The following is a 17,674-nucleotide window of genomic DNA, read 5'->3' as shown; positions in this document are numbered from 1 at the left end:
CAGCCCTCAGCACAGTTTGGAAAGCCTTCTCTTCACACAGTAACACTCTGCCTTCCTTACATACCTGTTGATGCTGAGCTTTTAACTTCGCAGACCACACTCTCCAAGCACTGCATGCACGTCTCTGAAGGTCTGGGTAACTAGATTCTATGCTGATGTGCTATAAAGACCTTGGAGCCGGAGCATGTAACCCGGTTCCCCCACCTGGCACTTTTGCATAGCATGAAGCCAGAGGTGACAAATTGCAAACGTGGTGTCCTAAGATAAAGAACATGCATTAATCAGTAGCATGCGAAGGAGGCTAAAGATGGTGGAAGTGGTGAGTTTTCTGATATGTTTATTAGAAATGAGCCTTTAGGAAGATTGAGAGCCAAGGGGGCAGTTTGGACTTCTAGGACCTGGCTCTTCACCCTGGCATCCTCGTGACTTGTGAATCCCAAGAGTGTGCAATGTGGGGGAATGGCTTCTCCCTCCTGTCCTCATCTTGTTTGACACTGCAGAGGCACCGGCTTCGGCCTTTGTAGGAAAGATGCTGTTGAAAGCTGACCTTGACCATCTCTAGGCTTCCCAGTGTTCCATGCTTGACTATGCACTGGGATTTTTTGGTTCTTCTTCCTAATTGCTGCAGTGCACATAAACTCCATCGGTTGCTACCTTTGACCAGCTGATAAAGAAACTTAACTGGACTTCCTCTTATTATTCTTGATAGGCACTGTAATGGGAACCTCTGTCATGTTTTCACGTTTAGGAGCCCACATGACGAGGTAGAGCCTACAAAAGCATCAAGCAAGAATCTTTGTGATATGGGCAGAGTCAGAAGATGGTGAACAGCCTCTGTGATTTCTTGGTTCTTGTATATCAGAACCAAAGATCAGCACATAGGCACATGGGTAGAGGTGTGAGAAGAGAGAGTATATCAAGAAAGACCATGGCTGGGGAGAGGCCTCCCTCAGCCTGAGTTCTATCCTGGTGACCTACATCAAAAGCCAGCTGTGGTGATGAGCATCTGTAATTGCTGCACTTCTGTGTCCGAAGGTCCCAGGTGGCTTAGAGTACCTTACACAGTGGTAGAAACAAGAGAAACCCTGCCTCAAAAACAAGGGGGAAGGAAAGAATCAATTCTGAAATGTTTCCTTTGATATCTCTCTTTTAGTCTCTCTCCCTTTTTCTTCTTCTCTCTCGCTCACACATTCACATACGTTTATACATACATACAAACACACACACACATAATACATGCCAGCAAACTTCTCCACATTACACTAATTAATTTAAAAATACATTTCCAAAAGAGGAAGTGGAACAGAGCTGGGAGGAAAGCTAGAAAGCAGCTCAGTGGGAAATGTCTGCCAAGGGTGAGGACTTTACTATCCCAGTACCATGGGCTTTCTTGTGCTGTGCTCTGTCCATTACAGGCAGCCTTGTGCTCTGCCTTTTCTCTGTCAATGGGCTGTCCATACACTATGTATACAGCCATTCATCTGCATGCTCTATTCTGTTCTGCCTCACTTCTACTAAAACAGAATTGCAAGCCTGACTTTTAGCGAACCCTTTCCTGAGACTTATGTACCTCCTGGTCTGTCTGATGAGGACAGTGGTGGTCACGTGATTTTACTTTGCCCTGGAGACCTCATCCAGTCTGTTTCCAAGACGTTCTCAAATAGGACTATCTTCTTTCTCTTAGCACAGCTCCAAGTTTTCATCTTTTGATGTTAGACCGAGTAACTTCTATTGTTCTACAAAATCACCCACAACTCTCTGAATTTAATTATGTATATAGTAGGTGTTTGGGGAAGAGGCTCAAATGGGCCCATGACAGACCCCATCTGGGAGCATAGTAATAATTTATATGTAGTGGTCTATAACACAAATCTTTAGTATCCCAACTTTGGTGGATAATGTATCCTACCCTTTAACTCCTCCAAGTGAGATGACCATTCTAAGGTAGCTTCAGTGGCTTCTGCCATGTTATGCTCTGGGAGGTATTTTCTACATTTTCTTTCAATATCTCATGGAGGCAGATTTTATTATTTGAATAAAATTCACAGACTTACAGCCAAGGGGAGATAAAGAACTAATTGAACCTTTATTTTGTTCCCTGCTTGCTCCCATGTCTTCAAAATTGGCCTAAAATAGTCAGGTCACCCAGTTGGTCACAAGGCATCAGAGGCAGAATGCATGTCCACAGTATTTCAGAGTCTAGTCTGCTGCTGGCCTCCACTGGGGAAGGCGGCTGCTATTCATCTCTCTGTTGTTCCCAGAGCACAGAATGTAAGAGTGAAAGCAACCAGGCTCTATTTTGAGTTTCACAATTCACACAGCCCAGCATGAGCTCAGGGAGGCGACAGACACAGTGGGAACTCCAGCTTTACTACTTCTCTGTGAGCCAGACCTAGCCAAGCCCTTCCCTGAGCATGAGCTTATGAGACTGTAAGAGGTGCTGACATCACTGCTTTGAAGTGGGTGTGCTGCAGTAAACAGAATAAATCTGCTGTTTATCAAGAGCAAACTTTAGGGTTTGCAATTTACTCTAGGTCTCAGTTCTTCAGCCTTGTTCACCTCCTCTTCTTCCTCACCTTCCTCCCCTTCTTCCTCATCCTCCTTCCCTTCCTCCTTCTCCTCCTCCCTCTCCTCCTCTATCTCCCCCTCCTCCCTTCTTTCTCCTTCCCCCTCCTCCCCTTCCTCTTCTTGCTTTTCCTTTGCCTCCTCCTCCTTCATCCCCAAGGTCCCTGTGGCCAACTGAAGCAAGTACCTGGGCTAGAAAAGAGCAGAGACGCATACTTATCCCTGAAGCCTAGGATGCTATGTTGCATTACTGAGGTGGTAATTTTATTATGCCAAATTCAAACAAAAGAGCTCAAGTGAAGTTTCTGGGTGCAAAATACATAAAATATTTATAAACTCTTGCAAAGTACATATTTTGCAAATTAGATAAAGGATTTATAAAATCAATAGACCTTTTGGTTATTTTGCCTTAAAAAGAAGTATAGTGGTTAGTATGGTATTTCTTTTTGTTTTGTGAACACAGTAAGTGTGCAAATGCACACATACACACGTATTTTTTGATCATCTCTAGTTTATTATATTTTGTGTCAGACAGGAGAGAGGACTCAGAGGTTAAAAGCACTTGCTAGTCTTTCAGGACCCAGGTCCAGTTCTTAGCACCCATATAGTAGTTCACAGCCATCTGTAACGCCTTACAGGGAACCCAGCACCTACTTCTGGTCTCCACAGCCACTATACATATATGATGCATACATATATGCAGATCAAATATTCATACACATAAAGATAAATAAATATTCCACAGCAGCTAAAGGTATAAGTAACAATCACAATGTCCCCAGTGGTTGAATCAACAAATCGTGGTCTATATAGAAAATGGGATATTATTGTTCCTTAAAAAGGAAAAAGCTGGCTGACAGCGACGCTTGGCATCTTAAGAAGAGCCACGAGGGAGAATAACTCAATCATCCAGAAGACAAAGAGCAAGAGTATCCAATCCTATAAAGTACTTCAAGTGGCTGCTTGCATAGGGGCAGGAAGATCAGTGGTATTGGGAGCCCAGGGGAGGAGGAATGGGGAGTTACTGAGTGTTAGGGACAGAATCACTGTTTTGGGAGAAGAAAAACATTCTGGCGATGGGTGGCAGTGACAGCTAAATGATAAGACTGTATTAATGCCACAGAGAAAAGCTTTTTATAACTATTAAAAGTAGAGGTTTTCCCTGCTCAAGTGTGTTTATGGTTTTTAAGTGATTTGAAAAAACTTAAGAATCTTGGTTAAAAAATATTTTGTTTCTGAGCTACTCCATCCCTTCGGATATCTCACACAAGGATGGTTGGTACCTCCTTTCCCTTTTGTCTTGAAGCACCTACTCCCATCTGCTCCTTTGCAGAGATGCAGTGGACAAGTCTTTCACTCTACGCTTCTGTGGGCTGAACTCTGTTTTCCCAACCATCTCATTCAGGAGTGCCCGGGAAGGACTCACATTCTCAGTGGAGGTTCAGCCGGCTCTAGCCTTTGCTGAGTTCATTCTCTGCAGTCTTGACTGGAGCCCAAACTTGAGCCCAGACACCACACTTGGCCTCACAAGTCCTTCTAGAGCTCACGCCAGAGCCCTGGGCCTGTTGGAAGTCTTTTGTTTGCATGCTTCCATTCTTGATCTTTGTGAGGATGGGGACTCAGGCTTCCAGGGAATAAGCCTGTATACTTTGAACTTGAACTCCCATCATGGTGGAGGAAAGAAAGGGAGACAGGATTGTCTGGCAGATAGAATTAAGGCAGGGAGTGACTTGAAGCAAACTCTTATGTAGTTTCACCTGGAGGATTCTCTGCCAGAAGGTTAGGGACACTCTTACCAGCAGTTCCAGGAAGAATGTCCGTGCTGTTGTAGGGTTAGTGATCCCTTACACACAGAGAGGGACTCGAAGAATGCAAAGGTTTTATACATGTGTGTACATGTGTATGTGTACGCATGTGTGTGCTCCTCTGCCTGTGTACATATGTGTCCACGTGTGCATATCTTTCTAGATCTCTCCTCAATCCTTCCCTTCTTGGAGATATCCCTTCATAGTTATCTTCTCCCCTGGAGGAGCATGGTGACCTCATAGACTTTGTAGTCCTGAAACCTGCCGAATGGTCATTGTAAGGAAAACTTGTCTAAACCCAGCATTGGCTCAAACGTAGATTGTATTTATTCAATGTCTTTCTTCTACCTTGGCTAGATTCTGAGCATGTGGGCAGATGGATGAGCCTTTTTATTTTACTATTTTGAGTTTCTGATTTTCATCTGTACAAAAACATGGTGACACATTTTAGGGTCAGGGAGCTGTAGAGCCCTGGGAAGCAGGCCTGAGCAAGAGAGGGATGTAGGCATATCTAAAACCCTGGGAATTTTATACTATGATTGGCAGAATATGGTCCCCACCTTTCCCCCACCAGAGAAGATCATGGAGCTGATACCAGGTTAAACGTCTTCTCCCCTTATTAGGTCATATCCAGCAGCACTTGGAATTCCTCCTTATGCAAAGAAGGCATTCCTAGTGCCCTTGCTCTGGCTAATGATGTGCACTCACCCCAGTGCCCCATGTGTGTGTGTGTGTGTGTGTGTGTGTGTGTGTGTGTGTGTGTGTGTGTTTCTCACTGCTGACCAAGATCCTGCACCCACCCACACCCAGCTATGTTTCTCTCCCTCCAGTCCAGTCAGGTGTGAAACAGGCCTGACTACCCCAAGGGTGAGAAGTGGACAAGCCGGCTGTAGGTTACAGCTACATCTGTAGCCATCAATCCTTGCCTGCTACTAAGTGTAAGTGAGGGTGTGGCTCTCTTGGCACATAAGGCACTCAGGAGTGTCACCAGCATCATCCACTCGGCCACTAAAGGATGCCTTGTTCCACGTGTCCCTTCTGGGCTGTGCACCTATAGTCCTAGTTACATAGAGTGCCCATGATGTCACCTGTGCCAGACCTACCTCACCACTGCAGTGCCAGCCACATCCTACTGACTATTCCGGAGTTCTGGTCTACACCGTATCTGCTCTTGTAAAGCAAGAAAAGTTTATCTCTCTTAATTCCAGTCACCAGGCTATGGGCAGGTGAACGGGTGCAGGCCCTAAATGCTATAGCTCCAGAGCCTCAACCTGAGTGGTCACATATATCTTTTGGTGTCCCTAGTTTGGGAATGAGTCATAAGAAACTGTGATATACATATACATATATATATATATATATATATATATATATAAATATATGTGTGTGTGTGTGTGTGTATGTGTGTGTGTGTATGTATATATATATGTGTGTGTATATATATATATAATCCCCTGCTACCTTCAGCCTTGAAGAGGTTGGTCACAGGGAAACTCCTGTACCATTAATGGATGAATCAATAGATAATCCTTCTGTAATTGAGTTCTTGTTTCCTCCTCTCTGATGACAGCCCTTCATAGTTCCAAGATACAGTATATGCCATTATTCAGGTTTCATCTGGAGGAGACCCCCACCCCTGTCCCATACCCACGCAGCAGTGTTGGGTCCTTAATATTATCTCCTGTCTCCACTAAACTCCTTGAACTGTGCTACACAATGTAAGCAGTTACCATCTTTGATTCACTTTTAACCAAAGTTAATCAGCTGATTTTGTTTTTATCTCTACTTGCGTCTCATATTTTAGAACAGAACATTGGCTTTGGTCTTTTATAGACAGACATCATTAAGGTATTCTGGACTTTGAAATGAGTTCACTGACCAGACACAGGGCTGTGAAGCCTGTAGGTGTAAGAATGGCGAACACGTGCTTTGTGCTCCTTCTCAGAGAGGGAAGACATAGGAAACTCATGGCATCTCATTCTGCAGATTCCAGGCAGCTAGCCCTGGCATGCGACAGGAAACCAGCCCTGTCTGAATGAGAGACGAGTCTCAAAGTTGAGGTGTGTGTGTGATTGGTCTGGTGATATGACGTCATCAGGGCTGGATTAGAGTGAAAGCTACTGTATTCAGTGCAGTCTGTATCTACCGCTAACTACTGAAGACCTCATGGGAGTGACTGTCATGGATACACTGTGTATTCAAGTTCACCCACCCTATCTCTATGGTGGGTAGTTAACATGCCAATGGTACTTCAAAGCTCTGAAGATAACCATGATACTGTGGAGTCTACTTCAATCCCAGATGCGGTCCATCAGTGCTTTCCCCAGGCCAGGACAGTGCACACTCTAGACAGGGATGAAGACATTATGTCCAATTAGTTTCCATGTGGCTTCTCAGTTTTCTCCTTTTATTCCATGCCAAATAGGAGGCACAGAGGCCCATGAACACCATTTAGTCATACCTTAGATCTCCATCCAGAGCAGTCCTCCTACCCAATGGGGGAATGAGATCCACCTTTCCCCAAACTGTCCTGTTTTTTCCAACCATCTCCTCTGCTATCAGCTACTTCCAGTACACACCCCTTTGCTGTTTCCCTCTCCCTGTACCTTTTTACAACTGCACAGGCAGCTCTGCTGGCCTAATGCACCTTGGTTCCCAGATTTACAGGACCCTTCATTGGGAATGAGCTCCCACAGCAAACCCCAGGGGCCCCTCTGCACTATCTGAGTTAGGCATGGGTAGAGGATACAATTTTGATGCTCCTTTCAAATGTTAAACATGTCTACAGTTCATTCCCCATGTTGAGTTGTGATGTCTAGACTACTAAAGACCCATGACTTCGACTGGACTGAAACCAATGCTCTCCTGTCTCCTGCAATGCTGAAAGATCTCACAGTTAGTTATAGCCAGCGTCACTGAATCAGCATCATGCATTTGAGACCCGCTGGTCTGATGAGGGCATGGCCCATGGCTGGGCTGTCCTTCATAGGTCAGCTCAGTATAACTCAAGCTCTTGCCTTCCCACCTCCTCCCTGGTGCCTACATCTCATCTACCAACCCCAATGAGAGACATAGCTTTCTCCCCTGAAGGCTCCCTAGGAAAATGTGCCCAATGGAGTACTCACTGCAAAGCCCCTTCAGTAAATGACTTGCAGAGCGGCCTCCTGGAGGGCCCAAGCTGGATATTTGTCCTGAAGGGTCTTTCTGGTCATCAAAGATTTGAACCAAATGCTTCAGAGGCTGGGTTAGTGTGTGTCCTTACATTCTTTAGATATGATGTCAAAGAAGCCCCAAGAAGGAGGTGACAAGAGCCCCGGTTACCCTATATACACCCTGTAAGATGGGAGAATCTCAGGGAGATCTCACTCAGCCAGGATGCTGTGTTTAGCCATACTTGACATTAATGCCACGACCTTGTTTCTTCCCAGCAGGCTGCCTCCCGTTCACATTTAAAGGTGGAAGCAAAGGCCCCGCTCTATTGGCACTTCGGAACAGCACAGACTCTCGGGGGCAGATGAGCAATGACTCCACAGAAGGTGCCGTGGGCTCCTGCAACGCAACAGGTATGAAAGGACCCGTGACGATGCCGACCCCAGGACCATACTGCCAGCCCTTTCCTGTGTTCTTGTCATTATGAGCTGGAACCTCACGAGCAGAGTGTCCAGGATGACGTCCCATAGTTTGGAAGGACATTGATATTATCTGATGTTAGCAAGGGACCAAATCGAGGGGAGGGGGGTCTCACTCAGACACCTGAAGTTAGATTAGGCTCCTTGATAAATGCAACCATCAGATTAACAATTCAGCGCAACAGCAGAGGCCATCCTTGATCACCAGCCTGCAGGATTAGTGTGGGGTTAATGTTCACTATCTACATCTGCTTGGCTTTGCTGCTAAACCAAGTACTGGCAACAACGCTCCCAGTTAATTTAATCTTTTTTTCATATAAAACTATTATAGACTATTGGAACCTTAAAAGAAAGTTTCTAAGATGCAGAATGGATGCCTCTTTCTGTTCTAAGGTAGAGATCAAGGGACCCTCTGCTGTGTGGCGTTTGTGTAGGAGGGACGTGAACTCATTCCATACAGGAACTGATGAATTAAGAAAGACGACGTGCTCCCACCCAAGTCTAGCTCTGTCATCCAGTAAGTTATTGATGTTACTTACTAGGAGCGTGGATGATCAAGGACAGGCACACCCATGAAAAGCCCACCCCAGCACAGGCTCAAAAACAAAATGGCATCTCTTGCGCTCACTGTACAACTGGCAGGCAGCTCAGCCTGCGGACCATCTCTCCCCTGTCTATTGCTTACTGCTTTGAGAAAATGTGTCATGTGAGTCTTTTAAAAGTCTACCCCTCATTTGCTTCAATTCGGAGGAAATACTAAAAACACACAGCACCAACTTCATAAGTACGTGTGTGGTTAAGAAACAACTACATCTTCTTAGCTCTCTCTTTGATGTAATTATGAAAAGCTAGCCAGTCGTTCGTGCATGGACACAGAGGTTTAGCTGAGTGTGCTCCTCTGGTCACAGTGGCTCCTTCCCCTGTAAATTCCATTTTAGCACCTTGCTTATATGGATCATTCCTAACAGGGGGCAGGAGACAATTCGTGCCCCAGCTGTGCTTTCACCTGGGGCATGCGACACCGAGGGAGAGAGAGTCCAGGTGCTGTACTCCAGAGACTGAGCAGTGCCCCAAAGCAAATTTATGAGGTCAGTGGCCGGTGCAGGAGAGAGAGCTCCAGACAGGGATGCTTCCAGGTCTCTGACTGGGTGGAGCCTGAGCACAGACCCAGGCAGATGCATGGGAGAATATCCTGGCCACAGATAAACGCCAATATCAAGGTGAGAGGTCATTCTGTCTTAGCCACTTCCAAGGAGGTAAGGTGGCCAAGACTTCCCAGGTAAGCAAGCATGGAGTGGAGACCACAGGGCCCTGGGTGTGGAGAGGAGCAATACCCCACAGTCCACAGAGGACATGGGAGTTGGGGAAATACCCAGATTTGAATCCAAATCATGGCAGGATGCAATAGGTTGGCTGTGGAATAAACATCAGGGGAGTGAAGCACCCAAGAAGAAAATCCTTGACAGCCCAGAGAGTGACTGCACTGGGAGAGACGGGGTCCTTCTGGGTAGACTGCTTTGTGCTTCTGCCCTAGACAATGTAGTTCCACTGAGGAGGCTTAGAGTGGGCGTGGAGCCTGTAATGACTGTGCTTTACGGATGCTGAGAGTGAGGGTCTTTGAGGCGCTCATCCAAATAATGCTGAGCTGACAGAGACACATACAAGCTTTCTTTCTCTTTGCCTTGGCTTCCTAGAGTCTCCCAGAAACAACTGTCTTTGAAGGTTTTGTTGTTGGTTGCTGTTACTATTGAGTGTGGGGACTCAAACCTATTACATAACCAAGACTTACCTTCAACTTCTGATCTTCTTGCCTCTGCCTTCTGTATCTTGGGATTATGGATGAATACCATTATCCTGTTCTATGCAGTGCTGGGCATGGGTCCTGGGTGTCATTTGTCCTGACTAAGCCACATGTTGATCTTTGGAACTTTAATGGAAGAAAAATATTAATACTGTTGCTAAGGAGTGTCAGTAAATTGGGAGTGGCAGGGGAAAGAGAAAGCGCCTTGTCTTTGATTTTTGGCTCATTTGGCTCTTTGGTTTTTCTTTCTGGTCTAACCCCTAGCCTTAACTTTACAGAATCAGGAACTAGACTTTTGGAAGTTATGAATCCATCAGAACATAGATTATGACTGACAACTGTAAAGATCAATGTCTAGGGACCAGGGCACTTGTCTGTGCCACACAGGACACTATCCAATGCTGGGACATCTAGGAAGCTAACACAGTAGAGGTTGCTTAGTGGATACAGGATGGAGGAACCTGGGAGTCCCTTCCATGTGTACAACAGGGACATCCTTGGGGGGGTTCTTGTTGCCCAGTTGAGAACATTTTGGGGGGACTTGATCTTGCCTTTCAGAATTGACTGTTTTGCTCATCTACAGACCCAGGCACAGCTGTAGTAGCATTAGCTGTGAACTTGGCTGTTGGAAACAGGTCTCTGGGCATGCCTGTGAAGGACTCTCTAGATTCAGACCAACCTCCGAGAATGCCTGTAAGAGATTACCTTGATGAAGTTAATTGATGCAAGAAGGTCCATCTTAACTGTGGGCAGGACCAGTCCATAAGCTGGGAAGTCTGAACTGAATGGAATGGAGAGCGGGAGTGGGCACAGCAAGCTTGCATAGGTTCTTGGCTCCCTGCTCTTCACTGTGGGTATGATGTGACCAGTTTTTTCAGGCTCCTCTACCGTGGCTTCTCTCTGATACTACTGTGAACCTCTTTAAGATGGCTATGCTGGATACTTAATCCCCGCAACAGAATATGAGAATATGAACAGTCACTGATGAGCCAACCTTACATGTCAACAGTCCTTTGGAGTGTGGCTGTCTCTGGCTTTTCAGGGTCACAGAGCAGTGCACATGTGCATGTGCAAGAGTCTAGCAGGCCCTTCTTCATCCCTAGAGACTGACAGTGGGGTATTTCAGTCTAACTCTGGAGATAAATCTCCCTCTCCCTTCCTCCCCTCCCCCGCTTCCTCTCATTTTCATCCAAGGTCTACAGACTTACTGTCACTTACATTTGATGCACCGTAATTCTACAGTACAGATTGCTTTAACTGTCTATACATTTTTTCTTCCTTATTTTTTTTTGTTGTTGTTCAGAAAGTGTTTTTGAAGACATAATCTTCTTTCAGGACCAAGCTAGACGGCAGGGTGTGGTAGTCAGCTTTAAGTGTCTGCTGATACCTGGAATCGTCTGGGAAGAGTCTCAGTGAAGGATTGTCTGGAGCGGGTTTGCCTAAGAGCATGCTTGCAAGAACTCTTCTGTCTGTCTCCTTCCCCCCTCCCTCCCTCCCTCCCTCCCTCCCTCCCTCCCTCCCTCCCTTCCTTCCTCCCTTCTTTTCTTCCTTCCTTCCTTTTGAGACAGGTCTCACTATGTAGCCCAGGGTAGCCTGGAAATCCCTGTGTTGACCAAGGTGGCCTCCCACTCAGAGATCTTCCTGCCTTTTGTCTCAGAGTGCTCGAATTAAAGGCATGTGCCACTGTACCTAGCCGAGAGATTTTCTTAATTGTGTTAAATGAGATGGAAAGACCTACCCTGTGTATGGGCGGCGCCATTCCCTGGCTTTGTGGTGCTGAACTGTGTGAGCATAGGATGTTAGCTGAGAACCAACATGTGCATGTGTATTAATCTTAGTTTCTGATTATAGATTGATATGACCAGTCCCCTAGAGCTCCCATCTATTTGACTTTCCCGCAGAAGTAGACTGTAGCCTTGGTCCCCTAAACAAACTTTGTCAGGGCATTTTGTTACAGTAACTGGAAATGACCCAAGATAAAGGACAGTACAACAAAGTCAGAATCAGTCTTGTCTTAGGATTGTCCACATGAGTCTGAGTCCCACCCACAACATTGGGGGCCACCTGGATAGCTCTCAGGCTGAGGGGCATGGAGCTGGAGTACTGGCTGTGGTGAATAGATTACTCTGGGCAAGTTGACTGAGGTGCTTAATGAAATGAATCATGTGGCTGGTTGGTCACAGCTAAGATGAGATTACCTGCACAATGTCACCTGTCTTAAAAGTAGAGTCTTTAGAGTCAAACTAGCAGACAGGTTCCCAAAGCCTTACCTTGACCAGGTTATCCATCTCACCAGTGGCTACCCAGTGTCTTCTGGGAGCACAGCATGTTGGACACTGGTGGTACAAATGCTCACTGAAGAAGCAAGCCTGTGTGCACTACGGTGGGGGTGTTGGCACACATGTGACATGAGAGGACAACACGATCTGCTATAAGGGAGTTAGCCTTTCAATTGTCTAGACAAGTGGGAGACATAAACCCATATAGACTCACATATTTGAATATTTGGTCACCAGTTGGTGGCACTGTTTGGGGGAGGTTCTGGAGGTGTGGCCTTGCTGGAGGGAGCTTGTCACTGGAGATGGGCTTTGGGAATTTAAAGATTCATACCATCTTTAGTGTTCTCTCTTTGCTTTGTGCTTGTGGCTTGAGATGTGAGTTCTAAGCATCCTGCTCTAGATACTGCTGTGATGAGCTCTTATCTCTCTGGAACTCTAAGCTCAAAACCTTTGACACACCTATGGTCACTTGATCTTTGACAAAGAAGCTAAAACCATCCAGTGGAAAAAAGATAGCATTTTCAACAAATGGTGCTGGTCCAAATGGCAATCAGCATGCAGAAGAATGCAAATTGATCCGTACTTATCTCCCTGTACAAAGCTCAAGTCCAAGTAGATCAAGAACCTCCACATAAAAACAGATACACTCAAACTAATAGAAGAGAAACTGGGGAAGAACCTCAAACACATGGGCATAGGAAAATTTCCTGAACAGAACACCAATGACTTATGCTCTAAAATCAAGAATAGACAAATGGGACCTCATAAAATTGCAAAGCTTCTGTAAGGCAAAGGACACTGTCATTAGGACAAAATGGCAACCAACAGATTGGGAAAAGATCTTTACTAATCCTTCATCTGGTAGAGGGTTAATGTCCAGTATATACAAAGAACTCAAGAAGTTAGACTCCAGAGAATCAAATAACCCTATTTTTAAAAATGGAGACAGAGCTAAACAAAGAACTCTCAACTGAGGATATTGAATGGCTGAGAAGCACCTAAAGAAATGTTCAACATCCTTAGTCATCAGGGAAAAGCAAAACAAAACAACTCTGTGATTCCACCTTAACACCAGTCAGAATGGCTAAGATGAAAAACTCAGGTGTCAGCAGATGCTAGTGAGGATGTGGAGAGAAAGGAACACTTTTATATTGTTGGTGGGATTGTAAGCTGGTACAACAACTCTGGAAATCACTCTGGATTTTCCTCAGAAAATTGGACATAGCACTGAGGACCCAACTATACAACTCCTAGGCACAGAGCCAAAAGATACTCCAACATTTAACAAGGACACGTGCTCCACTATGTTTATAGCAGCCTTATTTATAAGGTTCGGAAGCTGAAAAGAAGCCATATGTTTTTCAACAGAGGAATGGATACAGAAAATGTGGTACATTTACACAATGGAGTACTACTCAGCTATTAGAAACAATGACTTCATGAAATTCTTAGGCAAATAGATGGAACTAGAAAATATCACCACGAGTGAGGGAACCCAAAAGCTCGGATTGCCAAAGATACAATTTACAGACTACATAAAGCTTAAGAAGAAGGAAGACCAAAGTGTGGACACTTCAGTCCTTCTTAGAAGGGGGAACAAAAACATTCTCAGAAGGAAATATGGAGACAATGTTTGAAGCAAAGACTGAGGCAAAGTTTATCCAGAGACTGCCCCTGGAGATCCAGCCCATATATAGCCACCAAACCCAGACAATATTGCTGAGACCAAAAAAGTAAATGCTGACAGGAGGCTGATATAGCTGTCTTCTGGCAGGCTCTGCCAAATCATGAGAAATACAGAGAGAGATACTCACAGCCAACCATTGAACTGAGAACAGGATCTTAAATAGAGGAATTATAGAAAGGATTAAAAGAGTTGAAGGTGTTTGCAACCCTATAGAACAACAATACCAACCAACCAGAACTCCCAGGGAAAAATCACTATCCCGATAGGACAAATGGATGGACCCATGGCTCCAGCTTCATATTTAGCAAAGGATGGCTTTCTTGGGTATCCAGGGGAAGAAAGGACCTTGGTCCTGCCAAGGCTCGATGCCCCAATGTAGGGGATGTCAGGGAGGGGAGGTGGGGCATTCTCATAACAGCAAGGGGAAGGGAGATGGGATAGGAGGTTTATGGAGGGGAAACCAGGAAAGGGGATAAGGTTTGAAATATAAATAAAATCCAATTAAAAAAGAAAATTTTAAAAAAACTTTCATTCTATAAATTGCCTTGATCATGGTGTTTTACCACAGCAATTCAAGCAAGGACAGCTAATAGACTCCCAATAAAAAAAAAAAATCCAAGTCTCCTGATAATGGTGTCCTTTTCTCTTCTACTGCTGGTTTTTCTTAAAGTTACCTTGACCAAGTACCCTACCTGGAAGGGCATTGCTTGAGTGTTCCTACCTTAACACCTGGCACTTTCTGTGGAGTAGCACAGGACAGTCCTACTAAGCCTGCTTCTCTGTGTGAATGTTCAGCTGGTTGTGGGGATTGTTCAAGGACTGTAGCCAACAACACCCACAGTTTGTTCTGGCCCCAAGCCTGTGGCTTTGAGCCAGCTCCCAAGTACACACAGGATCCCTGGGAGGAGCTCCATGGCTGAATGTGATGCTCCAGCCGGTCTTATTCCTCAGTGAGTGCGCCCTACTGCCTGGGGATATGAGTGCTGTAGCCCAGAAACAGCAAATGTGCAGGGAAAGAAAGTTCTAGATGCTTTGTGCTCTAGGACAGGAGGAGGCCTACAGCTTCAAATTGCATCCTTACCTGTAGTTATGTGGTTTAGGGTTATGAAGGGAAACAACTTTGCTCTGGTGACATCAGACCCCTGTATTCCTTCTCAGAGAAACCCTGGAGCTAGAAAGACAGAGGGACTCTTGGTCCTCTCTGGCCTTCAGTTCTATATGCTCCCAAATCACCTGCAATGTCCAGAAGGAACAGGGTGACAGAGATAAATTGCCTCAGGGTCTAGGTGGAGATGGGAGGTCTCTGGAAGCTTGGGTCATGCTATATTGCCAAGATTATTGATAGAGACTGTATCATTTCTGAGTAACTTAGAGTTGGCAGGCTTTCTGAACATTCAAATGTGCATTTTCTCTTAGCTCTGTCATTGAAAGAGCCAGTCTCCGTTTCTTTTCCTCCATGGTGCACTTTGAAGCCAGCTGTCTTAGTTAGGCTTTACTGCTGTGAACAGATACCATGACCAAGGCAACTCTTACATAGACAACATTTAATTGACGCTGGCTTCAAACGTTAAGTTTATTATCATCAAGGCAGGAACACGAGTTTCGAGGCAGGCATGGTACAGGAGGAGCCGAGAGCTCTATACCTTCATTTGAAGGCTGCTAGAAGACAACTGGCTTCCAGGGAGCTAGGATGAGGGTCTTAAAGCCCATGCTACAATGACACACTTCCCCCAACAAGGCCACTCCTCCTAATAGTACCACTCCCTGGGCAGAGCGTTCTCAAATCATCACTTAGAGCTCATGTTTGAAGCCTGAGCCAGGCTACCCTCTCTTGCTGTATGTGGAGGGGTGTGAGGGGACAGCAGAACAAGTGACAGGGGCAACCTGCTATGTCTTCCCTCAGTGTTCTTTTTGTGGCCACGCTCACAAAAGCCGTGAACATCTCTGAAACCTAGGGGGATAAGAAGACTGTCCGTGCTGCCCCCATTTCACTACCTTCCCAAAGAGACAAGTGGAGGCAAAGCCACCAGGATATTACATCCATCACACAGAGATTCTATAAACAACATTTAATTGAGACTAGCTTACACCTTCAGAGGTTCAGCCCATTCTCATCATGGCAGTAAGCAAGGCAGCGTGCAGGCAGGTATGGTGCTGGAGAAGGAGCTGAGAGTCCTACATCTTGATCCACAGGAGGCTGGATTCCACACTGAGTGGAGCTTGAGCATTTAAGACCTCAAAGCCCTGCCTCCACAGTGACACACCTCTAACAACACCACACCTCCTCCAACAAGGCCATACCTCCTAATAGTATCCACACATTTAGATGCATGTGTTTATGGGGGCCAAAGCTATTCAAACCATCATACCTAGCACCTCGGCACAGTCTTCTTCTCAGTAGGGTGGGGTGGATATTGTGGGGATGAGAGCCATGTGTACACTGAGAGATGCTGCAAAATATCTAATCTATTCGCTAATTTTCCAGTTGCCATGACAAAGTATCTTTCAAGAAACAAACTTGGGGCCGGAGGGATTCTCTTGGCTCACTGTTGGAGGATTCATTATAGTGTGGCAGGGAAGTGACTGGCAGTAGTAGGAAGGGCAGCTGGTCACATTATATTCACAGTGGAGAATGATTATGCTCAGCCGGCTTCCTCCCTTTTGTATCATCTGATACCCCAGGCAGGGATTGTTGCTGCCATTTTTTTTTTAACAATGGGTTATTTTATTTTAATGACTGGCCCATGTGAGGCCACAGCTAGGCCACTATGTACAGCCATGAGGGAAGCTTTATCTCTTGGTCTCCTCCTCCTTGGATAGATCTTGATGATCTCTTCCCTCTTGGTCAGGACGCACCCCTCCCGGCGCTTTTGTGCTCCCTTGGTCTTAGACCTTCGAGCCTCAGCCTGGTTGGCCAATAGCTTCTTGCGGGCCTTGTCTTGTCAGTTTGTGGATGTGCTCCATGAGAATCCGCGTGTTTTCAATACATTCCCTCTGACCTTCGGGTACAGGCTGTGATACTTATGGCGGTCAATCTACTTAGGTCCCCGGAATCTCCCGAGAGGCCCGCACGGGATCCTCATCCTTATCATCCCCTTCTCAGGCATCTGAGCGTTGACAATACCCTTCCGCTTCCCTACGCCCATATGTCTGCTCTTCTGTCGGGCCAAGGTGTTTCTCCAGCAGCGAGCCTGGAATGGCCAGTCACAGGCTTCTGGATGATCAGCTCATGTTTGATCAGCTTCCTGATCCGCTGACAGAATTGACACTGGAGACTTCATTGGTCTCACTAGGGTCCAACCGGACCTTCTTTTTACCCCAGCGGCACTCTAGAGACAAGCCTCTTCTGTAGCCTGAGCAGATTTATGGCTGCGGATGCAGCAGGGAAGGGAGGTGCTGCCATTTTTAAGGGTGAGTCTCGCCCCGCCCCCCAGTTAACTTAATAAAGATGATTCCTCGAAGGCGTGCTCAGAGGCCAGCCTAATCGAAAAATCCTTCATTGACTGATATTTGTGGAACCTTGTCTCCTAGGTGATTCCAGATTCTTCAAGGTTTACAATACCAGCCATCAGATCTGTGAAAATGTTTCAAATTGCAGGGCAATCAGAGGGGTTTCCCATACATTGGACCACTAACGCTCATTGCTTGGAGCTGATTGAGTCTGTAGTTGATGTTTGACCTTTCCCATACAAAAAACCCTTGGTTCTTGTGCAGATTAGATACTGGGAGTGCATTACCATAGCGAATGAGGCCCTCAGAGCCCTTCAGATCCAGATGTAGGTCCTTGTCTCACAGACAGAACCCAGCCTCTGTTAGCTCCGCTCCCTGACTCTCCTCTTAGTGTTCTTCCTGTGGCTCTGGGTCCCCCCTCTTCTCTCTAGTCGCCACCGGTACACCAGCTCTGAGAG

General features: G+C 45.9%; 1 pseudogene across 1 annotated transcript; it reads right to left on the bottom strand.

Moving 5' to 3' along the window:
* Positions 1 to 16,556: 16,556 nt before the first annotated feature.
* Positions 16,557 to 17,169, bottom strand: LOC308439825 (large ribosomal subunit protein eL19-like; annotated as a pseudogene). The gene has a single exon. The product of its transcript is annotated as a large ribosomal subunit protein eL19-like (transcript).
* Between the last annotated feature and the right edge of the window lie 505 nt (positions 17,170 to 17,674).

Source organism: Micromys minutus (genome assembly GCF_963924665.1).
Source record: "Micromys minutus genome assembly, chromosome: 30".
NCBI lineage: Eukaryota > Metazoa > Chordata > Mammalia > Rodentia > Muridae > Micromys > Micromys minutus.
This window is presented reverse-complemented; position numbering and strand designations above follow the sequence as displayed.